This window comes from Papaver somniferum, chromosome 8, assembly GCF_003573695.1.
Source record: "Papaver somniferum cultivar HN1 chromosome 8, ASM357369v1, whole genome shotgun sequence".
Lineage (NCBI taxonomy): Eukaryota > Viridiplantae > Streptophyta > Magnoliopsida > Ranunculales > Papaveraceae > Papaver > Papaver somniferum.
Genome location: NC_039365.1, coordinates 89,462,227 through 89,479,910, shown reverse-complemented (window position 1 = coordinate 89,479,910; position 17,684 = coordinate 89,462,227).

Genomic DNA, 17,684 nt, shown 5'->3' with positions numbered 1-17,684 from the left:
CATAACTTCAGTAATAACCCTCTCATGGCCTTGAAGTGCAGGTATGGTTGTCTCTTCATCAATAACTCCAGGGCTGCTCGTGTTATCATTATTGATTTCAGTATCCTCAACTTTGGTATTTGGTACCTAATACAAAGATTACATGAGGTTAGAGCAATCTATACATGGAAACCAAATAGGATCATAAACTGTAGCATACAAGCAGTCCAACATCATCAAGTTTCATCATTATGCACTCAAGACGCGAGAAAATAGCGTGAAAGTCATAAAAATACGCTTAGCGGCAAGCTCATCTGAAGATATTTTACTCTGCCATGTACAAGATGACGAACTGGGAGCAATCTACAAGGAATATTAGGATGAGTTATATACTTATCTCTTTGTATGGATGTTCTCTACAACATATCAAAATTTCATAAATATCCGATGAGCGAGCAAGGAGATATGGTCAAAACATTGGACAACATACAGTCTGAAAGTCTCCTGGAAGCTTACTGTTTTGCCTTTTTCAGGCCCTAAACATGCCCAAAACTTAAAAAGGCTTATTTTCTAAAGCTTGGAAATTTTTTGGGCTTGAAGATACATATGCATACCGTGAAAATCCGACTTCTGATAAAGATTTTATGACGTTTTTTCTAAAAGACTGAGTTCTGAATTTTCTGGCGACGTATTTCAGCAAAGTTTTTCGTATATGCGCATGGATTCTCGTTCACTCATTCATAAATCAACGATTTAATGTTTCTATGGATAAAGTGCAAGGGAAATACTTACTTGGGTGGTCTCTGAAATGTTCAAATGATCAGATTTTCCCGCGTCAACATCAAGAGTCTCATTACTTCCACTCGGTTTTGAACCTTGGGAATTTTCTTTATCTCTATTCTCCGAGGATGAACGAGTATCAGAACTCTCCACTTCCATGGCGACATCCTCCTGGACATATTTTCAAACCATTAGCAATTTACCTACGAAGCATCATATTTGGCTATGTGGAAGAGTACTCACATCATTCTCTTCTTCAACACTCAAGTCAGAAATCGTCTGCGCAGCAACACAAAATTGAAGACCATCAATACTTGATGGAGCAAAGTTCTGTAACCAAATAACAAATTTTTGTTTACAATCCTAGTAATACGGATAGGAAAAAGTCACGGCATAAAAGTATTGACAACTCACCAAGGAAACAACTGGGGACTTTATGGTGTTAGTTAACAACTTACAATTTTTGTTCCTGCCTTCCTCCACCGTGAATGACTGTTTCTGCTTCTGAAAAGTTTACTGCGATTCGAGGTCTCACAGTACGTCCGTCCTGCAAAAGAAAATTAATGCGATAATCAAAAGCAGTTATTTTAATCTTATGAAGAATATGTAAAATATACACACCGGTGAACATCCTGGAGATACCTTTCGCTTATCGCCGCCAGAGATGGGTTTCAATCTTGGTCGAGAAGCAATCATATCAGCAGAAGGAGGCTCTTTCACTAAAGGTTGGTCAACCATTACAAAATCGTGTAAACGCTCAAGCTGCTGATCCCATAAGTCTATGTAACCTGGAGTTACATATGTGATTCGTTCAGAACAAGGAAACCAGTAAGAACCTCCTTCCACACGTGTGCGATCTAAAAAGGTCTTAAGCTGTTCCACCAATGGTTTCCTTCTTCGAAAAGTTGGAACGCATTGATCCATACCCACCTGACGAGCTGCTCTATCGATGTTGTATTCCTCTACTGAAAAGTCTTCATATATTGCTGATATCAAGTGACCTGGAGTACAACTCAACATGAAGGATCTTTCGCCATCGTTCAAGTCAACACTAGATTTCAAAGTCATACTTTCTTCAGTATTGAAAATTTTCAACTGAGAAACATAAGAAGGAATTAGCACCCAGGGGCGGAAATTGAACTCAGATTCATTGTCTAACACATCAATGAGACGTGTCTTTGATTGAGGTTGCTTTGTAGGACAGCGCATAATCCTAGCATTAGGGGTGTCAATGGGTCCGGGTCCTCCCGGGTATCACTAGACCTGGACCCGGACCCTACTTATAAAGGTCGGGTCCGGTTCCTAAATTTGTGGACCCAGAACCGGACCCGTTTAAATACCCGGGTACCCGTCGGTTCCGGGTACCCATTGGGTATTAAGAAAACTATTAAAAAAACCTCAAAAACTTAATATATTTCTATTTTTTGGCTTGAATTTAAATATTTTTTTATAAAAAATCATTGTTATTTCTCATTAATGTACTAAATAAAGATTAAATGTAAGAGAAAAATTAAAAATGAACAAAAAATCAAAGCCAAAACTATCAAAATACTTGTAATTTTTCTAAAAAACATGAATAAAAGAATGAATAACCGTGTACCCGATACCCAACGGGTATTACCCGTTTGGACCCGTTTAGATTCGGGTCCAATCGGGTAATTACCCGCCGGGTCCTAAGTTGTTAATGGGTCCAACTTTAGGACCCGGAACCGGACCCAAGTATACCGGTTCCGGGTAATGGGTACCCATTGACAGCCCTACCTAGCATTATCCTTCTCAGGAAAAATACGATGACAATCAGCAGCATTCATCCCTTGCAATATATTACGAGGAATAGGTGCATAATTCTTGAAGCGCTCCCACATCAAGGCTTGGAGAAACATTGTATTGGCGTAGCATTCAATCTTCATAAAGTCATTCGAAACGCTGGAGTCTATAACCAAGGAGTCTAGGTTAGAGTACAAAGAACCCAAGAATAGACTTCCTATGGGAAGTTGTTCACCTTGAGCCATCTTGATGGAAAAAGGAATTACAAATGGCTTTATCAAAGTTCCGATGTCTTTAAACACGTCCCTGGACAACCATAAACACAAGAAAGCATCAGTAGATAACATACCATCAGGTTCGTCAAGTGGGGTATCTCGTGGCCACCAGTGTGTTAAACAGTGGGCATAACAACCTTTGCCACACGCCTTATTGATTTTCTACATCTCGACTGTCAATATGTTTGAAACTGTTGTCTCCTCTGCTGAAAGCTCTCCAGGAAATTTGCCGGTGATTGGGAGATACAACAAAGCAACTATATCCTCCAACGTGATGGTAACTCTCCCCATTTGCATATGAAGGTATGGGTTGGAATGCACCAGCGAGCAAGAAGATCTACAATACCTCGCGCATCATGGAAAATGAACAAATATTCAGATGCTTGGATAGCCCTGGTTACCTGTGCTCTATCCAACATGGCTCTAACACGAGGAAAACCCAGCATATGTCTCGCCCATCCAGAGAATTTTTCTAAAGGTCGTCGAGAAAGCTTGAATTCTATAATTGACGCAAGAAAAAATCCTCGTTCAAGACAAAATCGAATATCTGCTCGAGGAGTCACTAGTTTCTTCTGAACAACCTCTCTGGGATTTATTAGAAGACGAAATGTTGGAGATTGAAGACGTTTTTCAGTTCCCTGCTGAACCTCGAAAAATGCATCATCTATATTTGGAACGTTTTTGATCCCGGGATTTTCTTCTTCTTCTTCACCAGTGGAAGTCTCATTCATACATATACCGTCTTTGGAAGCATCATTTTCCTGGGAGCCAGACATCTTTGCGAAGTAGATGTAATGTGCGCAAACATTATTTCAGAATATTGTCATACAAGACGCAAACTTCGACAATATGATGGAGCTACACAATCTGACAACAAAATATTCATGCAAGCATCTACAAAAATGGTAATCCTTAACTCTTACCTCTTTACAATTCCACCAGCAGTGATTGTGATATAAGAGTTAACACTCTAAAATTAGTTCGTTCCTTGAAACCTGCAATAACGAACAAAGCTTTATCATTTGAAAATCGAAATTGATTTTCATAAAGTCATGAACATAATTTTCATAGTATAAACAGAAAATGAAACTTATACCGAGACAATATTTCATAAATAAATTGTCTAAGTTCAAGGGTTACTCAAAACTTACGTTTTGATTTTACGAAACAATGATTAACATGAATAATTCACGAAATTTTTTCAAAAAACTTTTATTTACTCATGTAAATAAATATATGGCATTATATATGTCATGGTTTCACATAAAAAAAAAATCTCTCTTTTCCTTCGTACGAGCATTTATCTTTGAAATGAAGGTTTATTTTGGTCTTGCGAAAAGTTCACACCTTTTAAGATAAAGTTTTGGTTTTCATGAAAGCTCATAAACAAAATTTTATCACTGGACACAGGTCTATTACAAAAAGAAAAATCTCTCCTAAGTCAGGTGTTATTACTAGTTTCTTAAACTAACGATCGAACGAACATACGTTTTCTAAAACAAGGGTTTTCAACAAAACTCACACTCATATATGCACATGTATAAAAATTTAATATGATCAAAGCATGAAAAACTCATGAAATCAGCAATCAAAATTTTTTTTGCCACGTACCTGGTCGGCGCCGGCCGGAAATTGGTCGGACGATGGTCGCTCCGGCCGGACGGCGGTGGCGTTCCGTCAATTCTTCCTTCTCCTGCTGTTGACGTGAAGGAGGTGAGGTGATGAAGGTGGTGGTCGGTTTTTGGTAAAATAAAAAAATAAAAAAAGGATTAATCCCTTTTATACCAAATTTTATTTCCAAAACCTAATTTCACAAGGATTTCCTTATTCGGGCCCGGGCCGTGAATCCTGAACCAACCAAGGTTCCATCATCAAATAAGCGGTTCTAAACCAATTTACGCTCGTTGGATGACGCTCTATCAGGCCACTGGGGTTTTCATTCAAGCCATGGTTTTCTCATTCAGTCATAAATCCGGTAACGTCTTATTTTACGACTAAGTTCAATTACTTGTTTTTGTCTGTAACTGGAAAATCACCATTCAGTGCTGACTGAGGAACATGACTGTGCCTCACTAAGAAAGGGACTTAATGTAGATGGTGGATTTTCGACAAGGGTTAAAATCGTAAAACCATAATTATAGTACTCCTAATCCAGCAATCAGATGAGTATTGAGACTCATGTCTCTCGTTGAAAGCATGAAAGCTCGTGCTACAAGAATCTATGACTGAGAATTTTATCTCTCAGAGTATATGTGGATGTGAAGTCTCTCGGCTGAGGCAACGACATATCTCATAAATACTGAGCAATTTCAGTAATTAATTCTATATAGAATCGAATGATTGGACGGCTCCTAGACAGCTGGTTTGCTAGTATAGAGCAACAATGTCTTCAAGATACAACAATATTTTCCCTGACTATATAAAGGAAATATGACGTTTCAACAAGCTCATATCTCTCTCAATTCTCAGATAATTGATGCTCCTAGACAGCATGCCTGCTAGTATAGATCCATCAATTAATTATCTCTAATCGTTAACTGAATATTCAACAATATTCTACGATCCTTCTTAATATTTCGTCACTTCAATTTGTGGTTCTTCCCAGCAGAATTCCATGGGTTAGTGATGAATATTTGACGTACGGGCATCTGAGCAGCTCTCGAGTAATCCCCGACCAAAATGGTGCAAGTGTACTCAGCAATAATGCACAAACGAGCATTCCAAAACACAAAGCAATGATGAACCTATGCAAAATAGGAAGAAAATAGTAAATAATAAAATATTAATCGAGGCGCTGGGAGACTGGGCCCACCGGCCGGTCGTGCTGTGGCCAGTCCCACGTCCAATTTTATATTTTATCATATTTTTATTATTTTCCTCGATCTCATGAAAATCCCTTCATTTGAGCAAATCTCCTTTGTCTCAAGGAAACTCCCTAGTCTCATGGTGTTTTCTCGTATCAAAGAAATAATAATAAATTAGGAAAGATGTCATGTGACTGGACTCACTAGCCGTCCGGCCATGCCCTAGCCGTGGCCGGTCCCACACCTCATGACTCTTTATTATTTTATTATTATTTCCCTCATCCCATGAAAATTCCTTGAATTCATGAAATTTCCCCCAAGTCATGAAAGTAATGTAATATTAGGGAAACTCGTGAGACGGGCCCTAGTTGGTCGGTCATGCCCTAGACGGTCCCACACGTCGCTTATTTTATTATTATTATTTTTTGTGTTTCCCTCATCTCATGGAAACTCCCTGATTTCAACAAATTCCTTGGTTTCAACAAACCTCTTGATTTTATGATATTTCCCTAAAATCATGAAAAATATTATAAAATTGGGAAAAGTGCCTTGGGACGGGCTCTTTGGCCGGCCGGCCATGCCTTGGCCATAGCCGGTCACACACTTCATGACTACCTATTTTATTATTATTATTTTCATAATCTCATGGAAATTCCTTAACTTCATGAAATTCCTCAGTTTCATGATATTTCCCTCACATCAGGGAAAATACAAAAAACTGGGAAAGGTGCTGCGAGACCGAGCTTGCTAGCTGGCCGGTCCCACACCTTAAAAATCCCCTACTTTATTAATTATTTTTCATTATCTCACGAAGATTCCCCTGTTTCAGCAAAACCCTGAATCCTTCATATTTTCTCAAAATGTTGCTTAAACGCGCATCGGAAAATATCGAAATTCTCAGGACTGAGACACGGACATTATGGTGATGCGGGCATGTCTCCTTGACCCAAGGCTGGACCTAAGGTTTGCAAATAGCTTGTCCCACATGTTTTAATAATTTTGACCTAATTTGCTCAATTGCTCATATTGGGTCCAAACTCTTCTCAAACAACTGGGAGTTTGCTCAGACGACCATCAGCTGGTCCCACAACCACCAAGGGCCGGTCTCATGCTCTCTTAGTCGGTCCCTCATCTCTCCATAATTAGGTTTTATTACCTAACGCTCACACGAGCATTATTTTTTAAAAAATGATTAAACCAGCATTTAATCATCTTTTCACCAACTGGTCTTCAAGAGACTTTGGTATTTTTGCTCACTTGAGCATTTGGGCGTTACAAGATCGACTCATCATCCCTTGTAGCCGGTCCCTCCTTCACTCCGTGGTTGATTTTCAATAAATCATCAATTGATCAAAATTAGGGTTTCGAATCTAGAGCTCTGCAAAAACGTGATTCTGAGTAGATTCAAATACTAATAATTTTACGTTGATCCCATGATCAACACTTTCATTATTATACTCGACCTAGCAGTCGGTATCTTAAATTAATATTTTGTTTGGTCCTGCCACCAATAATTCATCAGACGAGCAACAGTCGCTCAGATGAGCAATATTTTGCTCAGACTAAGGAGTATTGGTTCAACTATCAATATTCAACGATTCAGCAGCACAGTTTGCTCAGGTTATCAACATTTATTCGGCGATGATACTTGTGTCTCAACATACATGTTCAATTCATGAGTCTCAAAACATTTGCAAATCACGTTCGACTAAGCAATACAAGGACTCATCGTCCCATGAAGTCAGCAACTGACTCCACAACCACGAGATGTCAATCGTGTCACATGGGGGATATTAACTAGGGCTTTGATCTGGCGGTCTACGACACGTGTGTTCATGCACAAGATGAGAATTTGAGCAAGTCGTGTAATCAGTTGGAGGAGTTAGCAAAGAAGTGGATGGAAAATCAACCAAGTCTCTGCACGATGAGCAACTGGTTTTGACACGATTTCCAACTTCCCCACTCTTTGACTCCAACAACTGTCACACTTCATGGGATCAAGGTGTTTACAATTCAACAATATAAAAAGGCCTCTGAATCCTGATTGAAACAGACAAGAATTTCTCGACAAGTTCATACAGACAATCTTTCGTCTACACGAACTCATCGTCTGAGCAATCACTCTCAACTGAGTAAATTCAATCATTCAGAACTTTCTTACGCATAATACACAATACACCTACAATCTCGATCACCATTGATCTCACACATTTCTCAGCTTCCCTACTACAGATCAACCCACCCTCTCTTGTGACCGAATTGACTCTGGAACGACCACTGTCTTGGTTTAGGCCGGAGTCCTAAAGATTGATCTCTCGAACTTAAATCACTCCATTATTGCAGTGTATCTGTGTGAGGTTGAGCATTTGCTCGGTTCAAGGAGTCTCCGCACGGTCATCTCCTCAATTCCGTAAAAAACAGCAAATCGTTTTTCCTCATCTACACCAGGGGTGCTAGTATCCCAGATATTAACATAGTTTTGATTCGTATATGGATTGTTAGAGCACTGCTCGGTCGAACTCGCATGCGTTTCTATCTCAAGCATATTTGTCAATATTAGTGATCAAAACTATAAGTCTTGATTTCTAGTCTACTTATAGATGTCTCGGACTAGCACATAGATTGTGTAGTTGAGCCTTAGACTTCACGACGTTCATCATTTGAAGACGAAGAACTACTAAGGAGAGCTTGTGGAACTTCATCGATGAAAGGTATGTGGAGACTGAAACTCATCTATCACTTGGAAAGTCTATTTCTACTCTATCTCCTATATTGAGACATAAGTCGTGTTACGATATAGTTTATATTATACACATTTGAGATTTCGAGCTTAGTGTAACTCGCTTACATATTTCTCGGAATATGTGTTGGCAAGCTTTCGCTTCGACCAAGTTCATCTTATATCTTTGACGCAAGTCAAAAGATGATCATGTGAAAATTGGCGAGCAACATCTTACATGGCTTGTGTGATACAATAATTTTATGTAAACTTGGAATGTTTCGTTATGATTCAATAACTTGAAAATTGCTTTGATGCTAATAGTGTGTGAAAACGGATATTGTCATACTCTAAGAAAGTTTCAATGATTGAAATAAGAGTTTATAACACTTAACCATTATTGGATATGTCATGTTATGTACTCTTGCACATATGTAATCCATGTCCGGGAACCATAGTATGCGTACCCGTACGTATACCTGTTGGCTTGAGAAATCCAGGAACCTAAGTATGCGCTCCCGTTCGTGTACTGGCGTAAGGTTCATGTCTGAATATTTCTACTGGAATTGGAAGTTCGCGTACACGTTTACGTACTGGCGAAAACAAATTTTGGTCCGAGTATTTCAAGTATGTGTACCTGTTTGCATACTTGAAGGTTAAAGTTCTAAAATCGGTCATGTTCATGAACTTAAAAATTTATAAAATAAAGAATGCAATCTTTGAAAACCGTGTTTAAAATGTTCATGAATTGATTTGAGTGAATCAAACGATTTTGCTTCAATTGTGTTATTGTATAATCCTATGAGAATATAGCAATTGAATAACTCTTTAACTAGCTTCGTTTGAGTTATTTGAACTAGTTATGGTTAAGATGAACAAGGATGATATGAGAGTATTTATATGGATAACCTCGGTTAGCTATTGTCGAACCAACATGGTGTACACGTTTAGGTACGGTTACATAAACCTAAATGAGGGTACATTTCATTTGTGTGTAAGAAGCTAAGTTCGATCTAACGGTGGAAAGATATTAGCTTGATTGAATCAGGTTTTTCATCTAACGGTGAATATTGAATGCTTTGTTACCAAGGTAACTTAGATTTCAAATCCCGATTTGAAAACTATATAAAGGAGAACTCTAGCAACTGGGAAACCTAATCCCCACACTTTTGTGTGTTACTAGTTACATAACTAGAGTCGATTCTCCTTTAACCTTAGGTTTCTCTCGAGACCTTCTATGTTAATGACTTGAAGAATTCATTGGGATTGTGAAGCCAAACCCAACTATTTTCTCTGTAGTTGCATGATCTGATCTTGCATCTTCTATCATGTTGAGTATAATTGGAATAATTGGCTCGAGATTAATATCTCCGATAGGAAAGATAAAAGTAATCACAAACATCTTCGTCTCATCGTTTGTGATTCCACAATATCTTGTTTCGCTAGTCGATTAAAATTATCGTGAGGTGATTGACAATACTAGGTTGTTCTTCAAAAATATAAAACCGGTTTATTAATTGGTTCCTGTTCACTTTGATCTATCAAAAGACGGAACAAAACTCATAGGTATTTCTGTGGAAGACAGATTTATCTATACCAATAGCAATTGTTGGTTGTGGGTGAGATCAGCTAAGGGAATCAAGTGCGTAGTATCCTGCTGGGATCAGAGACGTAAGGAACGCAACTGTACCTTGAATCAGTGTGAGATTGATTAGGGTTCAACTACAGTTTAGTCCGAAGTTCATTGGTAGTAGGCTAGTGTCTATAGCGGCTTAATACAGTTTGGTGTTCAAAGCTGGACTAGGTCCCAGGGTTTTTCTTCATTTGCGGTTTCCTCATTAACAAAATTCCGGTGTCTGTGTTATAACTTTTCCGCATTATATTTTGTTATATAATTGATATTTCATAGGTTTTGCATTAAGATCAATCAATTAGATAATCCAACCTTTGGTTGTTGATTTAAATTGATTGACACTTGAACATTGGTCTTGGGTACCGTTCAAGTTGTTTCACATAATAATCAGGCTCACGGATTTCTATCTGTTTGATTTGCTGATTACATTATGAAAAAGAGATATAAACTCTCATATATACTTTTCTCTGGATTGAGTCTGACTGTCTAGTTGATTCTCTAGAAAGTATATTGGAGTAAGTCCTCTCAGATGGCCAAACGAATTGTTGGGTGTGGTTGTTGTACCCCCGTATTTTCAATTGGTATCTGAGCAGGCAAACACATTAAAGACCTTATAAGTCTGTGTTTGTAGCCATATGTACTCTGAGGACCTAAGAAATATCTCACTAGATAATGCATATTGAAATGTCTTCCAAAGATTCTGATTGCAACAAAAATCTTGGGTTTGCCTTAAAGGATAGCTCCTTAGTAGATTCTTCCGAATCCCGAGGGAAAAACAAGATTTGTGAGATCGTATCAGAATATGAAATGGAACTCACCAGATCATTAAAAAAATCTGTTGATATCATTGACTTTCAAGTTTCCAAAATCAAGACTCTTGAAGAAAAGAATGATCAGCTTATTGATGAATTTGAGAAATCTCTTGAAAGGGAACGCGAACTCTACAGCTTCATTGAATATCTCTCTAACAATATCGAAAAATTGGTTCAAGAAACTACTCTACAGCGTGAAAAGATTAGTATGCTTGAAGATACTGTTAAAGAAGACTCAATTAGAGAAAAACGTTTAGTCAAGGCTCATTCATAAAAAATAAACAGTTATCGTATTGAAAAAGAGAAACTTGTTGCATCTTTTCAATTTTCTCGAGAGCAGTGTAACACCTTGAAGAAGGAAAACTCTGCTTTGATGATTAAGTCATCTTGTGCACCTTGTTCTGATACTCACAAGGATTTACCTGCGTAAATAAAAGTTCCTCCAAGGAATTACCCATTGTGAATCACTTGCAAAATTTGCATGTGACGGAAGAAGTTATGGGTCAAGGAAATCATGTCTCAAATCCACGATATTGTTCCTTCTATGGGAAAAAGAATCACTATGATCTCCATTGTTTTGCCAGGAAGAAACAAATTTCCGATCCCATAATTTGCTTCTTTCTACTTTCAACAGAGTAAATCGTCTGACGACGTCTACAGTGAATTTATCTCCTACAGAAAACCAGAACTCTTATAACAATGATCTCTCATCTAGAAATCATCACAGGTTGCATGTTCCCTATTATGGTATAATCTCTTGTGCCACTAATGAACACTTCCCTTGTGCTCATAAGAACAAGTCTGGTAAGTCTAGGTTAAGAAAATGGAAATCCTCCAACTTCTCTCCTCTGGAACCAATTTCTAGAGGTCCTAGACTCTTTCCTCAGAAAAATCCTTCTGATGGACTATTGAAAGGGTTTATAACAAACTCTTCTGGAATAAGTTATAATCGATGGAAAGGGGGTAATACACAGATGAAACGCTCAAAAAACTTGTACAACTCTTCTTCCATGATTCGTAGTGAGATCACTTCTCACACCTCTACCTGACTCTAGGTAATCTCATCCTTGAATTTATCCCGAGAAGTGCAAGGATGATGATTATGGGATTCTCAAGATTAGTTGTATATTTTTTTATCATTTTCTTGTTAATCAATCTGAGTTCTGAAATCCTACTATCAAAGCTCAGGCTCTAATTTAAAGTGATTATTGAGATATATTAACAAACATTGTGTTGCCTCTTATTTGATTTTCTTTTTTTCTCTTGTGAACGGTCCGTGTATGTCTGTGTCCCTCTTCTGCGAGTTCATAGGGTTTCCTTAATGAGAAGTGTCTTCTCTTTACTTAAAATACATATATATCCTATTTAATCCATCCCTAACAAAAATATTATATGGAGAACTCTGCAAAATCTCAAGAGATTGTACATCTTGATATGGAGGTAGACATTCAAGGACATGATTCGAATCAAGAGATGGTCCTGAAAAAGATGCTTGCAAGAAAGGAACACAACTCCTGGATTGGTGAATCTGTCAAGGATTTAGCTCGTTTTTAGGACGATTCAAAGGTCGAGTTTGCAAATCTTCAACTGCAAATAAACCAACTCTTAGATAGTCAGGCAAGAATCCCTGCAAACCAAAATATTCTGATACGGAATCAGAAGAAGCTCATCATGGACTGTGTCAAAGCTAGACAACTTTCTCGGGTTGTTGATCGTAAAGTTTGTGTTCTAACTCACGAACATGTTGTGTCTACGGTCAATAGAATAAAGGAAATCAGTGATACCTTCTATGATGGATTCATTGAAAGGTATAAGGTTCTCAAAGAACTTTGATTATGTCTAGGAAACTTCTTATGAGAATTTTATTCTTGTGTTTTTTAAGAAGGATAACTAGGGTTTGGAATAGCCATTATTGTGAGTATACATAGCTATGTCTAACGTTTTCATCTTCATGTTTTAGATTTATTTATTTAAATTCTAAGTTATTTGGAAGATGATTTTTGCAGTATTAATCTATATGTTTTTATATATTGCAAATTGTTATGGGATATGTTGTTTACGTCCGTGAAGCTGTGACTGTCCCATACGTATTCAAAAATTATCTCTATAATGTCGATATGAATGTATTGATATGTTGTTATGTATTGATAGAATGAACTTTTGAATATAAAAGTTAAAGCCTTTTATGTCATTTTTGATGGAAGAAAGGATAAAACTTTTGTTTACAAAGATTAAGTCTATTACATGTCATTGTGCATATAGTGATGAAAAATAGAATGAATATTTGTTTATTCCGCAGTATTGGTCTTTCCCTGATCCACAATTTTTGTGCATATATTGTGTTACTCCGTAAGTTCTCTTATGTTGAGCATGGCCAATTGAATTGATCATTTTTGCGGATAATTCAATTGTGATTTTTGGATACAAATCCATGTTCGCATGTGATTTGATTATGCCCAAAGAAATCCTTCTTTTCTTATAAAAGTAAGGTCGCTCTTGTTGTTCTTTCGGGAATGACATTTTACGGGGGAGAGTTATTTTTGAACTTGTTCTTAATTGCCAAATCTTTGTGGGGAGTGCGGTTGTGGAATATTGTAGGGGTTACCTTGTATCTTTATAAACTCCTTGATGAATGCATTTAGCTTCGGCTATATGATTGCATCTAAATAAGTTGTTATGTTATTCTCTTTTTTTCATGAAGTATCTCTATGAAAATTTCATGAGGATCCCACTAATTTTCGTACCTTTGCCAATTTATATTGACAAAAAGGGGGATAACTAATGTGTAGTTTCATACTACAAATACATATGGTTTACGGATCATTATGTAAGGGGGAATGGTTTTCATGTCGAGATGAAGTATTGACTAAGGGGGAGTGATACATATCACCATAGTATTATTGTCAGAGTTGTGATACAATTGAACTTTGATGATGTGTAATGATACTATGACACTGTATAACAATGATTGAGAGAATTTGTTTTCTCATTATTATCGTTACAGATCTTCAACAACTATGATGCTGAGTTGAACACGTTTAGGATCATGGAGTACTTGGAAGTGACGAAGATTTCAAGTCGTGTTGAAGATGCCAAGGAGATCAAGCATTTGGATGAGAAGCTACAAAGTCTTATTTATTTTGTAATCCATATGTATTGATAGTTTTGTCCTTAAAATTGACAAAGGGGGAGATTGTTAGAGCACTGCTCGGTCGAACTCGCATGCGTTGTTATCTCAAGCATGTTTGTCAATATTAGTGATCAAAACTATAAGTCTTATTTCTAGTCTACTTATAGATGTCTCGGACTAGGATATAAATTATGTAGTTGAGCCTTAGACTTCATGGCGTTCATCATTCGAAGACGAAGAACTACTAACGAGAGCTTGGGGAACTTCATCGACGAAAGTTATGTGGAGACTGAAACTCATCTATCACTTGGAAAATCTATTTCTACTTTATCTCCTATATTGAGACATAATTCGTGTTACGATATAGTTTATATTATATACATTTGAGATTTCGATCTGAGTGTAACTCGCTTACATATTTCTCGGAATATGTGTTGGCAAGCTTTCGCTTCGACCAAGTTCATCTTATATCTTTAACGCAAGTCAAAAGATGATCATGTGAAAATTGTCGAGCAACATCTTACATGGTTTGTTTGATGTAAACTTGGAATGTTTTGTTATGATTATTTCAATAACTTGAAAATTGCTTTGATGATAATAGTGTGTGAAACGGCTATTGTCATCCTCTAAAAAAGTTTCAAAGATTTAAATAAGAGTTTAGAACACTTAACCATTATTGGATATGTCATGTTGTGCACTCTTGCACATATGTAATCCATGTCCGGGAACCATAGTATGCGTACCCGTACGCGCACCTGCTGGCTTGAGAAATCCGGTAACCTAAGTATACGCACCCGTTCGCGTACTGGCGTAAGGTTCATGTCCGAATATTTCTTCTAAAATTGGAAGTTCGCGTACCCATTTGTGTACTGGCGAAAACCAATTTTGGTCCGGGTATTTTAAGTATGCGTACCCGTTTGCATACTTGAAGGTTAAAGTTAAAAAATCGGTTATGTTCATGAACTTAAACATTTATAAAATAAGGAATGCAATCTTTGCAAACCGTTGCTATAATGTTCATGAATTGATTCGAGTGAGTCAAACCGATTTTGCTTCAATTGTGTTCTTGTATAATCCTATGAGAATATAGCAATTGGAAAACTCTTTAACTAGTTTCATTTGAGCCATCTGAACTAGTTATGGTTAAGATGAACAAGGTTGATATGAGAGTATTCATATGGCTAACCTCGGTTAACTATTATCGAAACAACATGGTGTACAAGTTTAGGTACGGTTATGTAAACCTGTACGAGGGTACATTTCATTTGTGTGTAACAAGCTAAGTTTGATCTAGCGGTTGGAAGATATTAGCTTGGTTGAATCAGGTTTTTCATCTAACGATGAATATTGAATGCTTTGTTACTAAGGTAACTTAGATTGCAAACCATGATTTGAAAACTATATAAAGGAGAACTCTAGCAACTGGGAAACCTAAACCCCACACATTTGTGTGTTACTAGTTGCATAACTAGAGTTGGTTCTCCTTTAACCTTAGGTTTCTCTCAAGACCCTGTAGGTTAACGACTTAAAGACTTCATTGGGATTGTGAAGCCAGACCCAAATATTTTCTTTGTAGTTGTGTGATCTGATCTTGCATCTTCTATCATGTTGAGTACAATTGGAATAATTGGCTCAAGATTAATATCTCTGATAGGAAAGATAAAAGTAATCACAAACATATTCGTCTCATCATTTGTGATTCCACAATATCTTGTTTCGCTGATCGATTAAGATTATTGTGAGGTGACTGATAATACTAGGCTGTTCTTCGGGAATATAAGACCGGTTTATCAATTGGTTCCTGTTCACCTTGATCTATCAAAAAACGAAACAAAACTCATATGTATTTCTGTGGGAGACAGATTTATCTATACCCATAGACTTTTTTGTGTGAGACGGATTTGTTTATCAAGTCATCGACTTTGGGTCGTATCAACTCTTGGTTGTGGGTGAGATCATCTAAGGGAATCAAGTGTGTAGTATCCTGCTGGGATCAGAGACGCAAGGAACGCAAGTGTACCTTGAATTAGTGTGATATTGATTAGGGTTCAGCTATAGTCCAGTCCGAAGTTCATTGGTAGTAGGCTAGTGTCTGTAGCGGCTTAATACAGTGTGGTGTTCAAAGCTGGACTAGGTTCCGGGGTTTTTCTGCATTTGCGGTTTCCTCGTTAACAAAATTCTGGTATCTGTGTTATTTCTTTTCCGCATTATATTTTTTCATATAATTGAAATATCACAGGTTGTGCTTTAAGATCAATCAATTATATAATCCAACCTTTGGTTGTTGATTTAAATTGATTGACACTTGAACATTGGTCTTTGGTACCGTTCAAGTTGTTTCACATAATAATCAGGCTCGTGGATTTCTATCTGTTTGACTTGCTGATTACATTGTGACACAAAGATATAAACTCTCATATATACTTTTCTCTAGATTGAGTCTGATTTTCTATTTGATTCTCTAGAAAGTATATTGGAGTAAGTCCTTTCAGATTGCCAAACGAATTGTTGTGTGTGGTTGTTGTATCCCACATTTTCATGGATGATCTAGACCATAGTGTGACCGTGAAACTTGAGGAGATGCAGAAGCAAGGAGGACCACCAGGGTACGAGCATCCACCGTGGAGACATTCTCCTGTTGAAGTTCTTGCAGGTGTGATTAATCGTCATGACACCAACAATCCCTTTGCAATTCAGGTTCAGAACTTTGAAGTTGGTAGTGGTAGTGGTGGTAGTGCTGGTGAAGGATAGATGTGCTGAGCATACTTCAATGGAGGAGGATGTGCCATGTCAAGGTAAGGGTAAGAAGCCCATTGTTGATCATGATGACAATGAAGGTTCTCCAAAAGGTGGTAAACCTCCCCGACCAGGTTCTAATGTGGATGATTGGGTCGTGTCTGCATATCATCCAAAATATGTCCCATTTGAGGTGCAAGAAGGAGTAGCCATTGTTGCAGGTTGCAGGAGTGATTCGTATCAGTTTTATGTCCATAACCTTGCCAACATATGTTAGATATGTTGTTCGAATGCTTGCTATGCAGACTTGGCATGCTGATGCGGCAATTCATTTTCATGTTCTCGATGTATTGTGTCCAACAGTGTTACATCTTGGCCGTGAAATTTTTGCAGGGGGGATTCCAGCAGGTACCGATCCAAGCCAAGTTTCAACTAAGCCATCCAACACTCCTCCTAAACAGAACGATGCTGCCATTTCGGTGGATCCAATCAGGATTTAGCTAACCAGACTCAAGTGCCAAGGATGTGAAATCTGAGACCACCAACTCGCTTGACTAGAATTTTTACTCGTAGCGTGTGTCATGGGACTCAGAGCAAGTTTCAGCATCCAATCAGATAGTAGTAAGTTGCAAATAGGTTCATGGCTCTTGCAGTTAAATTGAAATTGGAACAAAAGCCTTGATGGGTAGTTCTATTTTAGGGGGTTTATTTAGAATTGAACCTTTGGTATTGTGGTGGTTGTTTAATTTGGACATCAGATGTTCTTTGTTCTTCTTTTTGATACTTTTGGGTTTCTTTTTATGGTTTGATTTGAAATATTGGATGTTATCTTTAGTGTTTAAAAACAAAAAATCCTTATTGGTGCTTATTGGATGTTATCTTTAGGTGGCTGTAAGCTACTAGTTTGTTTTAATGGTGGTTTTGTGGGTATTGGTATTGAGGCCCATGTTGTACTTGAGGGTGATTTCACTAGGACTCAATTTTTTGGTCTGGACTTTGAGGTTTAAAGATGCATGATGGTTGTACTGATTAGGATATTGATCTTTGTT